The following is a 17,628-nucleotide window of genomic DNA, read 5'->3' as shown; positions in this document are numbered from 1 at the left end:
TCCGGGCGCGCGCTTGGCAATCGAGTTTCACACATCTTTGTTTTGGGCTTAAAATAAACTCACACTCAATCTTGAATGACTAAAAATCAATGAACATTGCATGGTTTTGACGCATTTTCAATGGTGCTCGCATTTCTTATGTTGACGATCTCTCGAATTTCATTATGCTAATGACGTTGTCAAATTGGAATGAACATTGTATGCCATAATCACAAGTGTCTTCAATCATAGCTTACAAAATTTAAATCATCAATTGGAATGAACGCGTGTCTTTTAAAGCCCAAGATCATGTATGTGGTCTTGTTTTACACTTTTTAGGAGGCCTGCTTGGGGATTTCATCACCCCTTGGGACGACCTCAACTCCAGCGTTCCAGCGGAGTATAAAGATCGGGAGGTGAATCCAAAGACACCTCTCTTGGGATCAAAATTTTGTCACTCGGGCTAAGCCTCAAGGAACTTTATACCCTTGAGAAGTGAAAGAGGAGAAGTGGGTTACCGCTCCTCTCGACTGTGTGACATCTTTTTGGTTTCATCTACGGATTTGGGCCTCACGTACCTTGCATATATCAAGGACTCCCTAGCTATAAAAAATTTCATCCTTTTAGAAAGCTTCCTAGGATGTTGTTGTGTTTGACGTGCTTGCTCAAAACTTTTGTCTACTTATTTGTTCATAGCTTTTGAATGAATGTTTGCCAACTTTGGTCAAAATCCCAAAAAAGCAAAAATCTCCCAGCTCAAGGCATACTTAGCGTAGTCACTGCCTCATCAGAAAATCATCCAAGCTCCCCTGCTGCAACCAAATCTATCTAGTTCCTTGCTTTAGAACAATCCCAAATCCAAAGTGTCTCCAAATCATCCCCCCCTAGCTAGCTAGAAACCCAATCCAAAATCACACCCAACCCTTTAGAGAGTTGTTGTCATTCTGCTAGAATTTGTTATCCAATCAATCTGACCAATCCACCAGCCTCACCACGGTTATCCTTTTGACAGAGCTTTGTCTAGGGTAATCTAACTTTGTCACCTGTTATCCCTCATCACCTTGAGCTAAAGGTTGGGATCCACAAGTGATCAATCTCATGTCGTGCCCATAGGATCATTAGTCTATTCTTAGGTTGACACAATCTCCACCAATCCAGCGCATAGGAAAGAAAAACTCTCACTTTTTGACAGCATGCCCTTGAAGTCTTTCATCCACAGGAAAGCCAAAAATCTCTAGCCAATCCGCCTTAGGTCTGTCATGCAACTTTTACTTTCCCTAGGAAATCTTTCATCAGCCAATCCAAAATCTGTGCTTAACCCAAATCCAACCATGAGCTTCCGTGTTCAGCCATACGCAAGACCCCATCCCCATCAAATTCATCATCAAAGCATGAAGTACCAATCCTATCATGATGTGTTTGGTCACATTGTCCTTGCTCCTGCCACCTCCTATTCCAATGATGATGAAAATCTTGTTGACTATGACAGGTATATTGAAAGCCTTAGAAACATTCCCCCAAGCATCCCCCAAAATCCAAGAGTTATTCCAAACTATCTAGTCATGCCATCTGATATTCCAGCTTCCCCTCCATCACCCCATCAACCAAGCTTCCAATCTTCCACCCCATCACACTAGCTATTCCTGTCAATCCACCTCCACCTTCAACACACGAGTCTCCAAGGAATCTCCTAGAGGAAATACAAGAAAAGTTGCCTCCAACAGTCGATAAGCCATGTCATCTAATCCAACCATGTGAAGTAGTCAGTGATGAAGCTTCCCCATCTATAATATCACCTCCATCTCCCATAGCTATCATCCCCATACCATCCATCAAATTGCTTAAAATCCTTCCACTTCCCGCAAGCATCAAAATCCCACCACCTATCAAATCCCTCCAAATCCTATCCACATCGCCTCCAAGCATTTCCCAAATCTCTCGTAATGACCCTTATGCATCCATCTTCTACTCACCCATCTCCACTACTGAATCTCCCATCTATCTATCCGCTGCCTTTGAAGAATCCATCCCTTCACCTCCTATCGCACCATCCAATCCAAACCAATCCTATCAAGATCCTGCCCAAAAGCATGTTGACATCCCCCAAAGCATAAATGAAGATATCATCGTACCATGTCTTCCATCCATAGTGCAGTCACCATCTCCTCCATCTCCAAAACCTCGACCCATATCTCCTCCACTACAAGATATCTTGTCATCCCACCAGCTACATCAAGATCCTATCCTTCCATCTCCCCCGCTCCATGCTTCCATCTTACCACCTATCCAAGCTATTCCACCATCTATAATCTACCCTCTTGGTTCACTTACATTCATCCATGGTGGCCCTCTCTCAGCAGAAGAATTAAGAACAATATCTCCCCATTGCAATACACCTAATAAATCACTTCTACCATTTTCTGCAAGCAAAAAGTTTCCTCAGCTTGTTCAAATGCTCAATCGATGGCATTATCAAGGTCAAGGTTTAGGACCACAAGAGCAAGGAATTAGAGAGCCTATTATTGCACAAAAAAAATCTAGGATTTCATGGTCTTGGATATGTATCCAAAGGCTCACCATCTAAAGGTGTTGGTACACCACACCCCCAAACCAAGCCTATCTCCAAGCCCACCATGCCAGCCTCCCATCACTCCTTCAAGAAATCTTATGTCATCCCCCCTCCACCATCTTTGCAACCCAAAACAACCTACCATATCCCCTCTTCATCCGCTAAATCCATTTTGGGTTCCTATATCCGAAAATCTACCATCCTCCATCCTCCTATCAGCTATCATAAAAATCCTATTCCATCCATTTCTATGCAAGATCAACAAAGGAACATATCAGGGCACATCATCCATCATCATCCCCCTACATGCTCTTTCATATCCTCTCCATCTCACAAAGCTTCTCCTAACCATCTTCCCAAAGCTTACCACAGCAATGTGAATGCCAACTTCAAAATGCATAAAGCTAAAAATCCACATCGTAGGCAATCATATGTCTATTCTAAAAGACATACTCCAAAAAGGCAAAATCCAATCAAAGAATGCAAAACAATGCAAAAGCCTATGAAAAGAAAATCCAAAACCATGTGGATCCCCAAGAAAAAAGTTGAAACCCAATGCATAATGGCATCCACCATTGCTAATCCCCCATCTAGTGACTCATGTCCCCCATCTCCTAACTCCATCTTGGGTGCCTATATCCCCAAGCACGCTTCCACAAATCCTCCATCACGCTCGCATCTACCATCTATCCCCCATATGCTCTTTTCACACCCGTTCTAACATGTGCCAATGTTGCTCTTGCAAGCATCCCCATCTCATGCTCCTTTCCAGCATTTTCATCCCTCCATCTCCTACCATCAATCCCATCTAATCCGATCTATTGCATAAATCACACATTCGGTGTACCAACAGCTAGCAACAAAATTGAACATTCCAACAGCCAGTGAAAAATCCCAAAAAAGCCAAATAGCTGAAGAAAGCCAAAATCATTCTAGCTAAGTCCAAAGTCAAAAAGTCAAAAAAGAAAAGAAAAATAAAGCGTTCACTAGTGAAAACTTGGCAATTCAAGCACTTTGGACAAGTACCATGATGCAAACTTGGCAAACAAGCATCATGCGTAATCCCACCATCCCCAGCTTAGCCTATCACCCTCATGCTTTTGGTCATCTCTTGAGATCCAACTCCATCTTCCAATCTATCCACCTATCCTCCATCCTCTAGCTTCCATCTCACACCATCCACTAATCTTATGCAGCTTCAGCCAATCATCTTAGCTATCATCCATCTCCCTAGCCCCTTTAGCTTTTTCCATCCTAGCTTCAATCCTATCACATCCATCATAAGACATCCTTCCACATGTTATCTTCTAATTGGGGGCACTATATTCCTTGGAGATCTTGTCTTGTCCATCCTCCCTTGTCATTGGTATCTAGCTCTAGGCTATCCTCATGCAAACCAAATGTCATCTCTTTATATCCATCATAATCCTAGCTATCTACCATCCTATCTAGCCATCTCATCCTGCTCCTCTAGCTATCCTTGGTCACAAAATCCCTCATCATCATTGGATACATCCTGCCAAATCCATATCTTCTGCTATCACCACATCCTTAGCTTCTACATCTTGCACAACATCAAACCATCCCGCTATCCTATCATCTTGAGCTTTTGCCTACTTGTAACTATCTTGGTCAGCTTCAGCTTGTAAATATCTTGGTCTGTCAACTTGTACATCCTCTTTAGCTTAGTACCATTGTATCTATCCAGCTTTCATGTTAGTTCCTCCTTGATCAACATCTTGCACACACCGCACAACTTGGTTAGCTATTCCAATGCATCCTTTAGCTAGATCTCCTGTCACCAAAGTGTTATCCTTCTTAGTTTAACTTTCCAGACGCATCACTCATCTAGATCCATCAACTTAGGTGCTCTTCGATAGATCCTTGCAGGATATAGCTTTCCTCATGTCTGATCTTGGTCCGTTAGTACCTTTTCCTACCCATCTCGTTGGCAACCAGTTCTCTTTTGGATTTTCACTTTCTTTCAATTTGGAATCTTCACTTTTGGGTCTTGAAGTATCTTTTCCAAGCAATCTCCTTGTTCCCTCCTCAAAGTTGCCACGATCTTCCATATCATGGTATATTGCGAATGGGGCAATCAGAGCGTAAGGTCTTGATCATGTCTTTTGCTTGTTTTCTTTTCTGCTTGTGGGTTACCCAGTGTCGTTTCCACACTGCTTCCTCTGGGATTCATGTGTGATACTGGGGCAATCCTTGCGTGTTTATTTTGAGTCAGTTTATTAGTCCTCTGGATAGTTGGTGAAAAGGCCTTGATGTTTTTGGTAACCTTGGAAATTAACCAATAGTCCTATAGAAAATCTAGTGCTCAACTACATGGTGGTACTTCTCTTTGAAGTATCCCCCCGCTCAAAAAGCTTTAATGGTTTTCCTTCATCTCCATTATCCCCCATCCATATCTAGCATCCGTCTCTCCTACCCCAGCTGATGCATCAGTATCTCTTTGAATCATTCATCACTCTTAGCTTTAGGGATCCACAATCCTAGTCTTAGGGATCCACCAATCCAAATCAATCCACCAAGCCTCATCTTTCGAGATCCACAATCCTAGTCCTAGGGATCTCCGAAACCCATCTTCCGCCAATCTAACTCTTTGAAATCCTGTTGCATCAACTTTATAATCCCCTCATCCATCTCCCTATCCTGGATTCTTTTTTATAGCGCTCCGCTCCTTCATCCTCTGCAATCCCTGAGATCTTAAGCTTGCTTCCTCTTGTGCCTCTGATTCTCCCTTTATCATTCTCCCATAGTAAGAGTTTGAGCTAACTAAACCTCTTCTCTTAATCCAATCTGAGTCTCCTTGCTCATCCCAGATTCTTGTATTTTTCAAGAAGCCACCGAGCCTCGCTTTCTCTCCCCGCTGCCTTCTTGAGGGGGCATCTCACAGTCCATTCTCTCATCTTCTGCTCTAGCCTTGGGCATCTTATTTTCTTATCTTTGATGCCATGCCACTTGCGGCATCACATCAAAGAGGGGCAAAATGTAGACACCTAAAAATCCTTTAAAAAATAAAGTATTTTTATTTTTTGAAAAAATCCCTGATGACATCATCATTAATTAATTAATTAATTAATTAATTAATTAATTTTTATGCCATTAAATCCCTTTATCTTAATTAAAAATATTTAATTAAGGAATCCCTCCCAAAAATGTTTAAATCTTAGTTAAACATTATTTCCTTATTTATTAATTATTTAATTAATAAATTGACCAAAAATCCTAAAATAAATAAAAAATTTATTTTTTTCCCAAAACTTGGCCAATTTCCTTAAGACCACTAACCTCTTCCAAAATCTTCTAATCCTTCTTTAATTTTAATTAAAGGCAAATCCCATCATTTCCTACCCCTAATCCCAACTCAAAATATTTAATCAAGATTAAATATTAATCCTCATGTTTATTAAAAAAGTTTTAATAAATATCTCCTCAACCCAAACCCTTGAAATAAATAAAACTTTATTTATTTCCTAAAAGTCTAATTTATCCTCATCCTAAGAAGTTCTAGACTCTTCTAGAAAGTCTTCATCATCATCCTAGGAAATTCTAGACTATTCTAAAAAGTCTTTATCCTCATCCAAAGTCTAGACTCTTCTAGAAGATGTCTTTAAACCTAATCCTAATCCCCTCCTAACCTTGTCACATTCCCTAAACATGGGTTAAAACTTACTAACCCAAGCCAAAGTTAACAAATATCTCCTCCTTCACCCACCCTCATTAAATGCCATCCACTTGCCTATCCCTAAGCTAATCCTAAACCATCCTAATCCATCCTCTAATCATTTGCACAAGCCTAAGCAAGCTTAAAACCCTCCTAATCAAGTCCAAGTCGAAATTGCTCTCATCACCCTCAAAATATCTCAACCATAAAACTTTATGAAGCCCACTAGTCCATAAATGACTCTTCCAAGCCCTTTTATTGCTCTTACAAGTCATTATGAGGGTCTTTATGAAGATTTTATCCCTTGAGCCTCCTTTTTTGACTCATCCTTCCCCCTTCCTCCATCCTCTCACCATGTGACATGTGTCACTCCTTGATTGGCTGTAAGGAAGCACAATCCATGTGCTCTCCTCTCATGCAATCTAAGCCCTCCATGAGCTTTTTCCCATCCTTGCATCTTAGCCCTCAATCCCTCAAGCCTCTTGCCTATAAATTGGATCCTTCCCCTTTGCAAAATAACACAACCCATGAAGTAAAGTTATAATGCTATTTTGAGAGCCAAATCCATACTAAAGCCATCTATCCACACCAAAAATCCACAATCATCCATTGAAGCCTTTGGAAGCATATTGAGCATACATCCTATCCATTTAGATAAAGCTACTCAACAAGAGAGCTTCTTATTGAGAAAGTCCATTAATGGCTCATATTCTCAATTGAGAGTTTATCTTAGTCTATCTTGAACTTTATGAATTTTGTTTAGTTTGTAGAAGCTTTATTTAAATTTGGTTTCTATTAGCATACTAAATTTGCTCATATACAGAAAGCACTCACTCTGGCTGTTATGTCAAGTATAAATTGAATGGTACCAAGAATATGCTCTCACATTTCATCCTAACAAAGTTTGGAGGAATGCAAGCATATGATCTGCTTGATGACGGTATATGGAATATGTTCTAGTCTCGACCAGCAGAACCCTGTTCCATATATGGTCTCTGCGGTGCCTACGGAATCTGCAACTCCAACAATCTTCAGTTTTGCAGCTGCGTACAAGGCTTCGCCACAAAAGACACTCGCGCTTGGGATTCGCAAGAGTCGTGATCGAGTGGCTATGTTTGACAGAGGCCCTTAAATTGCCATGCTAAAAATGGAAGCACCCACAGATTACGAGATCCGAGCAACAGTTTGGTTGCTCCTGAATCTGCATCATCACACCTTGCAACGACGAAGAAAGATTCCCAGAAAGCTTGCCTCCTCAACTGCTCTAGCACTGCGTTTGCTTTCAGTCTGCCGTCAGGGCCCTGCCAAATCTAGTCAGGCGATATTTTGAACTTGCGTACCTCTCTTCCATCAAAAACCAATGCAAATATTTTTATTCGAGTAGCTGCCTCTGCAGATGCTACGATCGATGGAGAGTCATGCAGATTCCTCGATTTCTCTTCTAAGAATGTTTAGCTATATTGAGTTGAAGATTGCAACTAGGAATTTCAGGACAAAGCTGGGGAGTGGAGGATTTGACAAGGTGTACAAAGGACGTCTGGTAGACTGTACACTTGTGGCGGTAAAGAAGATGAACAGTGTACAGAGACAAGATGAGAAGCAATTCCGAGCAGAAATCAGCTCTCTATAACTAATTTATCATTCTTAGTTAGGCTCCAAGGCTTTTATGCAGAAGGCAAGAGAAGGTATTTGATTTATGATTTCATGTGTAATGGCTCTCTTAGTTCCTTACTCTTCTCAAATAAATCTAAAGGTAAACATAAGGTACTGGACTGGAAGACACGATTTGAGATCGCGTTAGGCATATCAAGAGGATTACTTTATCTCCATGAAGAATGCAGAGATTGTATCATTCACTGCGATGTTAAGCCTGAAAATATTCTTCTCGACAATAATTTTTCGACTAGAAGTTGGCAGATTTTGGACTGGCAAAGCTTGTGGGTAGAGATTTCAGCCGTGTTCTCACTACAACAAGAGGAACGAGAGGATACTTGGCTCCAGAGTGGATCTCTAGTCTTCCCATTACTCCCAAGGTTAATACGTACAGTTTTGGTATCATGCTTTTGGAAATCATTTCTGGCCGAAGAAATTTGGATTTAAGCATTCAAGACTCAACTAAGTATTACTTTCCCTCATGGGCTGCCTCCCAAATTTTCAACGGCAACACAACTAATATTGTGGAGGCAGGAACTACAGAGGAAACTGACAGTGAAGAGGTGAGAAGAACAATTATTGCGGGGTTGTTATGCATTGAAAAGTATGAGGGAGTGAGGCCGAACATAAGGCAAGTGGTGCTAATGCTGGAAGGGAAGTTGCAGCCACAAATTTCACAAAGTTAGTACTATGTGCTTATGGACAATCCAATAGACCAAAGAAACACTAGTAGCAGTGGCGATATATGATGTAAATAGATTTCAATAGTTGTGAAAGACACGAAAATTAGACTTGCAGTGTTTTATGCACATGGATTGTGGCTGCCTCCTGGTATCAACATGGAAAATGCTTTACCTTCCCAATTATATTGTATAGTTTAGATTTTTGAAGATCTGAAAGATTAATCATTGACTATTTTTAAGTCAGTAGGCTTATTTCTATTGGGCTTGCCCCCTTAATGTTGTGACATTCTGGTGTTTTCGGAAATCATAAAATAGAATCCGATCATTTACAGCAATCTGTCAGAAAGGTCCAAAAGACATAATCAAACTTAGGATTTATAAATTGGCTTAAATATTGTATGTCATGCAAAGATTAGTTTTAAAGCCCTTCTTGTCTAGTAAGACCATGTACGGAGCTCCTTCCTCCAAATCTTCACAATACCATTTTCCAAATTATAATTGAATAATGCAAGAAATTAGTGAAACATGTAAGGTATCACAATGGAAACTCTCAAGGGAATTCGCTCTCCTTTCCTTTGCCAAATTTCTTAATGTTTGTTTTGTTATATTATTAGTCCCAGGAACTAAAGTTATTAATGCTCTATTTCTCATTAGTTCTTCTTAGGTAATTGTGCACGTTCTTCAGTCTTAACCTATAGTTGGCATGAAAATTTTCATTATACGCAATTTAGAGCATTTTAATTTCTCTTTTTTCATTGGGCATGTTGCTTTTTCTCGGTAGTTGGCATGAAAAATTTCATTATACGCAATTTAGAGCATTTTAATTTCTCTTTTTTCATTGGGCATGTTGCTTTTTCTCGGTGGTCTTTTTGTTTTTTAGCCTCAAAAATTGAACAAAAATAGAGTTAGGATAACTAGCAGGGACAAGAGATGTGTCTTTCTCTAGAAATTTTATGTGTCTTGTTACATGAGCTTCACATGACTCACTCAAATAACAAGCTGCTATAGATGAGGCTATTATAGATGGCTAATATCTTTCAGCATGCAACATTTTATCTTTGTTCATCCATATCTGGTGAAACTTGTCAAATTCAACTGAAAAGACAAGAAGAAATTTATACCTGGCAAAAAATATTTCAAAAATTTTTCGCTGGACTAACCAGACATTAAGATGGCTTTGCTGCAACAATACTAGTTAGGGTTGAGGAATTTCATGTGTTCATTAGACAATCACCAGTTTTATCTAATCCGATATGTAAATTATTACTCGCTAAACTGGTTTCTCTATGACTTGTTTGTTGTATCTTAAATTGTGTTATTTTAATATGGAGATTCAGATCTTCATTTCTTTTCTGCAAAATTTACTTGGTGTGGATTAGTGAAGCTTGTATTAAAGGATTCTTTGCATTTGGTGAGATATTTTAAAGATTGATGACAATTGAGACTTTTTTCCTTGCACAAATTCATGTTTCTAGAGAATTTCTGTTGATTTTTTTTTTTTTATATGCAACTTCATATAATTTTTTATTTTATTTTTGCTTATGTTGAGTATTTGATGGAACCATTTTTGCTGAATTTTGACTTCACACTTAGTTAATTTTCTATGGGTTGGTGATTTGTTATTGAATTTTCTTTTTCTACCTAAAATTTCGTTGATGTTGTAGTTTTTTTTATATTGACCTCTATATCAAGTACTTTTGGAATGTTTTGAATGAGTTTAATCCATGGGTAGTTTTAATGAAACTTTAGTTGATTTTGGAACTATTTTTAAAAGTGAATGTTTGAATTGACTGAAGAAACTTTGAGCAATTTGTAAGATGAAAAGGAATCACTAAAATTGGTGCATGGGAAAATGGCTATGAAAAAGTGAAAAAAGTGTCATAATTGAATTTAAGCAATGTAAAATTTAGAAATGTGCATGTTTACCTTATAGATTTCATTAGGAAGTTGAAAATACCAATTATTCTCCAAACATCTGTGAAATGGCCCCAATTTAATAGTTACATAAAACTTGTGAAAATTGTATTCAGCTATATTTGCTACAAATTCCAAATGTATAGATGACATATATATCAATATTATTCTTTCTTGGTTTCCCTTCACATCCAATCTCAATTCATGTTATATTAAGACCAAACTTCAAACTTTGAGGGCTTTGCAAGTTGACATGTGCTCCCAAAAGGATAGCATTGCAGGCAGGGTTGTATAGAGGACTGTTTACTATTTTGTTGGGCTCTATTGTTCTATACTGCTCATCATCCCTAATTCTATTTTTTCTTTCCAGATATTTGTAAAACTAGAAACATCAAACAAATGGGTTGCCATTACTTTTTGGCACAAAGTTTGGATTGTAAAAGCCATCAAAAGTTTGATGTGGCCTCATTGCCCTTGTTTTCTATTTGGATCTTCTGATTCATGCCTAGTCAATTATATAATCTATAATTAGTTGATTGGAGAGAGAGAATAGCATAATTGTTTTTGGGCATGATTATTTGCGAGTTGTCCAAACATTGGTAATTTTTCTCTGTTTAGAAGGTGGAGACCAACATATTTTTTTATACATGATTATTTGTGAGTTGTCCAAATAGAGATAACTTTTCTTTGTTTAGAAGCTGGGGATTAATGTTTTTGACTTGCTATTACACATTTGTTGTTGCATTGGGACCTGAAAAAATTGCAAAACAAGCCCATTTATACCATAGAATGAGATAAATTCCTATTAAATCAAATTTCTAGATTTCAATTATTTTTTATCAGCTTTCAATTTTCCTAGTAGTATTTTTAATTTTATATTGAGAAAATTTGATGAAAAATAGAAAGATGAACTTTTTCTTAAAAGTTGGTGTGTCATGTTCAAGGAACGTTAGGGTTTTTGTTGATAGTTTATAAGATAAGATAGAATTTTTAGCATTTTATGATGTTACTAGTAGATTATTTATATATTATATTTTATTAAAGGGCTTGACTAGACACTTGGAAATGTTAAAACAATACTAGTGCCTCACATGTGCTTTCAAATTTGGCGTGCATTTTTGATAGAGTTAGCCACATAAGTGTGTTTCTGACATGTTAGACAGACAGTAGCTTGTAGGATACAATAATATACTTAGTAGGACTGGTATTTCCTTCAACATATTGCATAGATAATATCTTGTCTATGTTCCCACATTTTACTTACATGTCTAGCATGGTAATTTCAATGATAATATGGCAATGCCCTACAACAATTTTATGGATAATATCTAGGTGCTAGGACACATATAATTTTTTTTTCCCTTTATCTTGACACCTTTCTCCTCACAAGTTTTGGTCCTAGAGGTAACTGCTCTTGCTAAGAGGGTTGCATTTCTTGAATATGAGTTGTCTTATTACAAATAACTTAAATCTCATTTTAATCCTATTAAAGAACTCTAAAAATTGTATTTTATCTATTTATCTTTGTTATGTTGCTAATATTTAGTTGTTAAGCTTTTCTTAGGAAAAAAGTCGATGAAATTTGATTCTTACAAGAACAATTAGCAAGAATTCATCAGCTTTATGTTAGCAATCTTAGCAATGATCATTTTCAATCATAATTAAAATATAAGTTTGATAAACTTTTTTGATCTATATCTACAAAGGCTTATACAATTTAATATTTTTATATAGATTTTTAAAGAAAATTTATAGGAAAACAAATGGAATGTCATTGATTAAAATAGTAAATATTTTTAAATAAAGAATAGATTGTGTATATAGGGATAGTCTGATTAAATTCAATTGTTGAATGTGCATTGTAATTTTAATGAAGATTTTATCAAAGTTTACAAAAATATTTGGAATAAGTATATAAGAATATAAGAATCTTACAGTCATTTATTATTAAAATTTATTTTTCAATTGTTATTTTTGAAATAGACCGTGTAAGGATTTTTCCATCAACTTTTAGATCACATTGTATGATCCAACATTCTTTCCTTTTATTTCTTTTTCATTCAGATGATAGATATGGAAGTATTATCTAAAAAAATATTTACATAATCATTTCTAAAAATAGCTTACCACTATTATTAAAATTCAATTCAAATAAAAATTTAAAGTATAATAAATCAAATAACAAAAGATCAACACTTTACGTAGCCAAAAGAAAAAAACTATTTAATGCAAATGGTGTGGACTAAGAAGTCATGTGAAATGTCCCTTTACTGATTTTGTATGATATTTCATGCCTCTAATCAGATTTTCAAGATCAAACAACTAATATCACAAAGATCCACCAAATTTCTCAAGAAACCCCAAATCGGGTATGCTAGAAATAGTGCCAAAAGCTTCACAGCTTCACCTATTATTAATAAATCTGAAAGTGGACATTTTTACAGAAATTTGAGCAGCATAACAGGCTTAAGTAGAACTTTTTCCCTAATTTCACCCATCGTTAGTTATGGAATGAACCTCCTCAAGCCTTAAAATGTACTTAAAAATAAATGCTAAGGTGGATATTTTCATCAAAGATAAACGCCACTTCCAAGAGGCGTTGGATTTGGAAATTAACTCCCCAGTTTTCCAAACATGTGAGCTGCGGATTCATACCAAAGAGCTAGGAATGCACTACGCTCTCACATTTAATAATTTGAAAGTAATGCTTTAAATTTTGTGGCCCGGAAACAATTGGGTTGGTTCATAGTTAGGTGGGAAAGGGTTTGGAGAAACATTTTTGGGTAGACAGGTCCAATAAAGCAATCGTCACAGAAGGAGCTCCCCGGGATTAAGTCAGTCGTCGTGGTCAAGCTGCTCCGTGGCTAAGCCAGTCATACAAGTCTACATGTGGATAAGTCAGGTGTCGTAGTCCGCAAAGTAAAATTCGTTTCTCGTGTTTCATAGAAAATGGTTCTTAAAAATATAGCCAAGCCAAATTTTAATGTAAATGTATAAGTCAATTGTAATAGTATGCAAAGTTTAATCATACTATCATAGTATATAAAGATAATGGAGAGAATCATAGGTATGTTGGAGATATGTAGGAGGTTTAAACTTCTACTTTCAAGGAAGAAGAGATAACGTGAAGATTTATTTTTGTTATGTGAATATTTGAGATCTTTTCCTAAATTGTATTTAGGAGCTCTTATTTTTCAGAAAGCGGATGAAAATGAGATGGGAACAAAATTTGTCTCAGATTGTTATTTTCCATTTAGTAACCATTTATGTTTAAATTTTCAGTTAAAATAAAATTAGAAGGAAAATAATTTTTTTAACTTGTTTTTATTGTTGCACGACATAGATATGTATTAATGAGAGGACCAACTTCTTTCAATTTTAGAGATTAAACTTTTAATCCGAAATTGACTACAAGATTGCTGGGACCAACAACTTTGAAATATTCCTAAATAAAATCCATAATCTCGAACTCTATTTTTTAGGAAGTGGCCATCAATGAGACCTCACCTTAAGTCATGGAGACAAGCAACAAGGAGTTAAAATACAAACACAAGCATGGGCCTTATCTAATATGCACGAGATGAGGGATTCATAGTTGAGTGTTAAAGTATCTAAATACTTACACCACCAACTCTTAAACTATATGCAAGGACATTTTTTTTAAGGCTCATCATTTGTTATATAAATTGTACTAGTAGTTACGTGCTTATATGCATGCGATGAGGAGGAGCCAATAGGTTTTATTTATCAACAAGTTGGTAGCAATGGCTACTAAGCACATAGGAGAAGGGAAATTTGATATCAAATACAATATAGGTGTGTAAATCCTAATGAGCCTTTGATAAGCTTAATAAAGTGTGTGAAACTATTGATGACATGAGGTATTGAAATTTGGTTAGGCAATGATTCTCTTTCTATGCTTTTTCTTTTCTTTTTGCAATTTGTGGGCCATCCTTTCTAGGTAGATCAATGTAACTTGGGATCTTTGACAAGATTAGGTATTATATTGGAAGTGGCCTTTATAGATTAATCTTTTTCCTTCCAACCAATTAGGTTTAAATATTATAATTTTGAATTTTGATTTTTTATTTTTCTAAGGTATATATGTGATATTTTTAGTTTTTAAACCAATAAAACTATTTTACTTGCAATTGATTGGCTTAGATATTTGGGTCTTATGGGAGCAAATTTATAGGAAGTATCCCTATTCTAAGGCTATATTTTTGGATGCACAAATATATAAACATATGAAGGTTTGTGTGTGTGTGTGTGTGTGTGTGTGTGTGTGTGTGTGTGTCTATATATATATATATATACTTTAAATAAAATTAAGTAAAATATTAATACACTAAAATAGAACTATTCTTTATGATTAATATACAACTATGCTATAAATATATTATTTAATAATATATAAATTTGAAATAGTTTTTAAAAAAAAAAGTAAAATGAAATTATTTTTGATGATAACCATTTTATTCTACTTAATTAAACCATTATGTGTTACAAAAAATACAACCAACTACATCGCACTTGTTTCATAAATAATCTCAACAACTAATTATATTAAACAAGTAGTTAACTAAATAAATTTGTAGTGTTTCACAGATGGTTTACATATAGTGCTTCTAAATTTATATTTCTAAAATTATACATCAAGAGTTTTCCTCTACAAATAGTTTGACTTGTTGATGTTCATTTTATTATTGAAACTTAAAGACCTCTTTAAAAATTATTAAACCACCCCAACTTAAATTTAAGTCCAAGACAAATAGTAAGTCAGGATCGACAAATTAGGCAAACACACATTCCTATATGAGGGCTCCCAACTACCACCTTCTTTTGTGTTATTTTTTAAATGTGCTAATTTTGTCTCCCAAAACAGAAGAAACTAAAACATGATTAAAACTACCATGGCATGTTGGAAACTAAAGATTCAAACATTTAGAAGAGTGTTATGTCTAAACAAGGCTATGTAAAACTTTAAATATACTTATCTACATTATTTGTTTTTAATATTATATCTAATTTACAACTTTATAAGTACCAAATATATTAAAATTTAATATCCATGAAATTACTAAATATACTCTCATTCACACAATAAAAAATGAAATAAAAGTTTAAAGAAGAAAAGGGCAACAAGCATGTGCTTGATCAAACTGAACTATTATAAAATCTACAAAAAACTCTTAGTTAAATAATTTCTCTTGAGATGACGGTTCACCTTTGTGAATATTTAAAAGATGATTCTACAAGCATGACAAGAACACAGAGCATACAAAATAGTTGATAAAGATGATGTTTATGATGTATATTTTGTTGATAAATAAGTGACAAACAATCGTAGAAGAGTAGATAATAAAATTGAGATTCTATATGGCCAAGGGGTGGCCTATTGTTGGAGTTGAAAGAAAAAAATTATAGGGTCTGAGAAAGATCGGAAGGAAAGTTGCATTGTTCAAAGACACAAAAATATGGAATCTGTAGCTCCTCAGTCAGTGCATTCATTTGTTATTTCATCAAACATTAAAAATAGAATGGGACTGCTCATGGTCAGCTTAACTCTCACCCTTGGCATCATGGGAGGGCACTTGTTTCTTCTACTTATATATTTCCAATTTAGGGAACAATTTTTTCATGAAGTATTTTATTTTACATATCTAGTAGTCAACAAACGATTTCACATTTAGATAGAACCTTGCACGAGATTCTTGGTCTACTTTGTCCTGTTAAAACCATCAGCGGCCAATGTATTCTTATATAATTAGAATTTTTTTCTTGGATTAATCTTAGAAGATCAAGTCACTATTACCACCAAGGCCATCTCCACCCTATTGCCAACTCCCATAAGTCACCCTAGAACTTTTTGTAAACTAGTAAGACACAAACATAATAAGTGTTGACAATATGATAGTCATCAATCAGGACTTTCAAGAACCACCATTTCGTTGCTCTATTGTCGTCACCTTTTTCCGTTGCCTCCAAAACATTTTTGGTATTAGACATCACCAAATTGGTGAATGTCTCAACTATAATAGCCTATCGGCTGACAAGGTATGCATGTTAGACAATAAACAAATAGTATTGTGGACAAATATTTTAATAAAAAGTTGGGAATTTAACAAAAAGAGAAAATACAAGAGGGGTCTACAATTGAGAACATGCTAAGTCAAAGCTTAGTGTGTTATGTGTAAGACTAGTTTACCTATTGCACACTGAAATACCATGACTAATTTTAATTTAAATGGAATTATTTGCTTCTTTCAAACTTCTTGTCAAGGTCCACCACTCTTTTGAAATAAATCTCATTAAATATTTTACCTCATATTTTTCAAATATGCTAGTAGGTATATGCCATATTCAACAAGAGCTCTGTAGAGCTGGAGTCCCGCCTAGTGAATAAATAGATTGTGAAATTTGTTAAGTGTTCAAGTAATATTTTAATCAAAATTAAGCTTCTCATAATTGAAAATAATTAAATTTTTGATAAAATCATAAGATAAAAAAAAGTGAGTAAGTTCTTTTTTTTTCAAAAATCAATAGAAAATTAATATATATGCTTTATAAAATGAAGATACTATGAAGGATGCAAATATTCAATAAATAAAGAAACCAATTAAATTACTTGGAGTTCGTAAATAAAAATGCCTATAAAATTTTGCCCACATAAGCATCTTCCAAAGATTTAGGCAGATCAAAGTGGTATCATGTAACATGCGGTTGGATGCCTAAGAGTTGAAACAAAAGAATGAATGTGAAGATTTCCACTTACATCAAATGTTTATACACAAAAGTATATAATGTTAACAAGGAATAGAGGCACATACACCTTTTGGATTGGGTCTAGTCATGCCATACAAAATGATATAGTTAAATCCCAATAGTATCACACTATAGTATTTAAAATGAAATACATAGAAATAGAAATAATTAAAAATAAAAAATAAAAATAAAAAATAAAAACAAATAAAAAATAGTAGAAATAAATAAATAAATGTGACTTTTCTACAAATGACTATAAATTTATCCCTCCACATGCCCAATGGTAAAGAAACAACATTAGAAAATAGAGTAAATCTATTTTACCCTCTATCCCACATATAGGGCACTCTTAAAGTTTTACCACGTATAATGGTAATCACAATGTCGAA

The 17,628-nt window shown here is 35.3% G+C and overlaps 1 pseudogene; it reads left to right on the top strand.

Annotated features, from left to right (window-relative positions):
• Positions 1-7,935: 7,935 nt before the first annotated feature.
• On the top strand, positions 7,936-8,563 carry LOC149554147 (G-type lectin S-receptor-like serine/threonine-protein kinase SD2-2 pseudogene; annotated as a pseudogene).
• The last annotated feature ends 9,065 nt before the right edge of the window (positions 8,564-17,628 follow it).

Source organism: Cupressus sempervirens, chromosome 6, assembly GCF_028749045.1.
Source record: "Cupressus sempervirens isolate cs-2001-9-10 chromosome 6, ASM2874904v1, whole genome shotgun sequence".
NCBI lineage: Eukaryota > Viridiplantae > Streptophyta > Pinopsida > Cupressales > Cupressaceae > Cupressus > Cupressus sempervirens.
The sequence above is the reverse complement of the archived record's forward strand: the minus strand, read 5'-3'. Positions and strand labels throughout refer to the sequence as shown.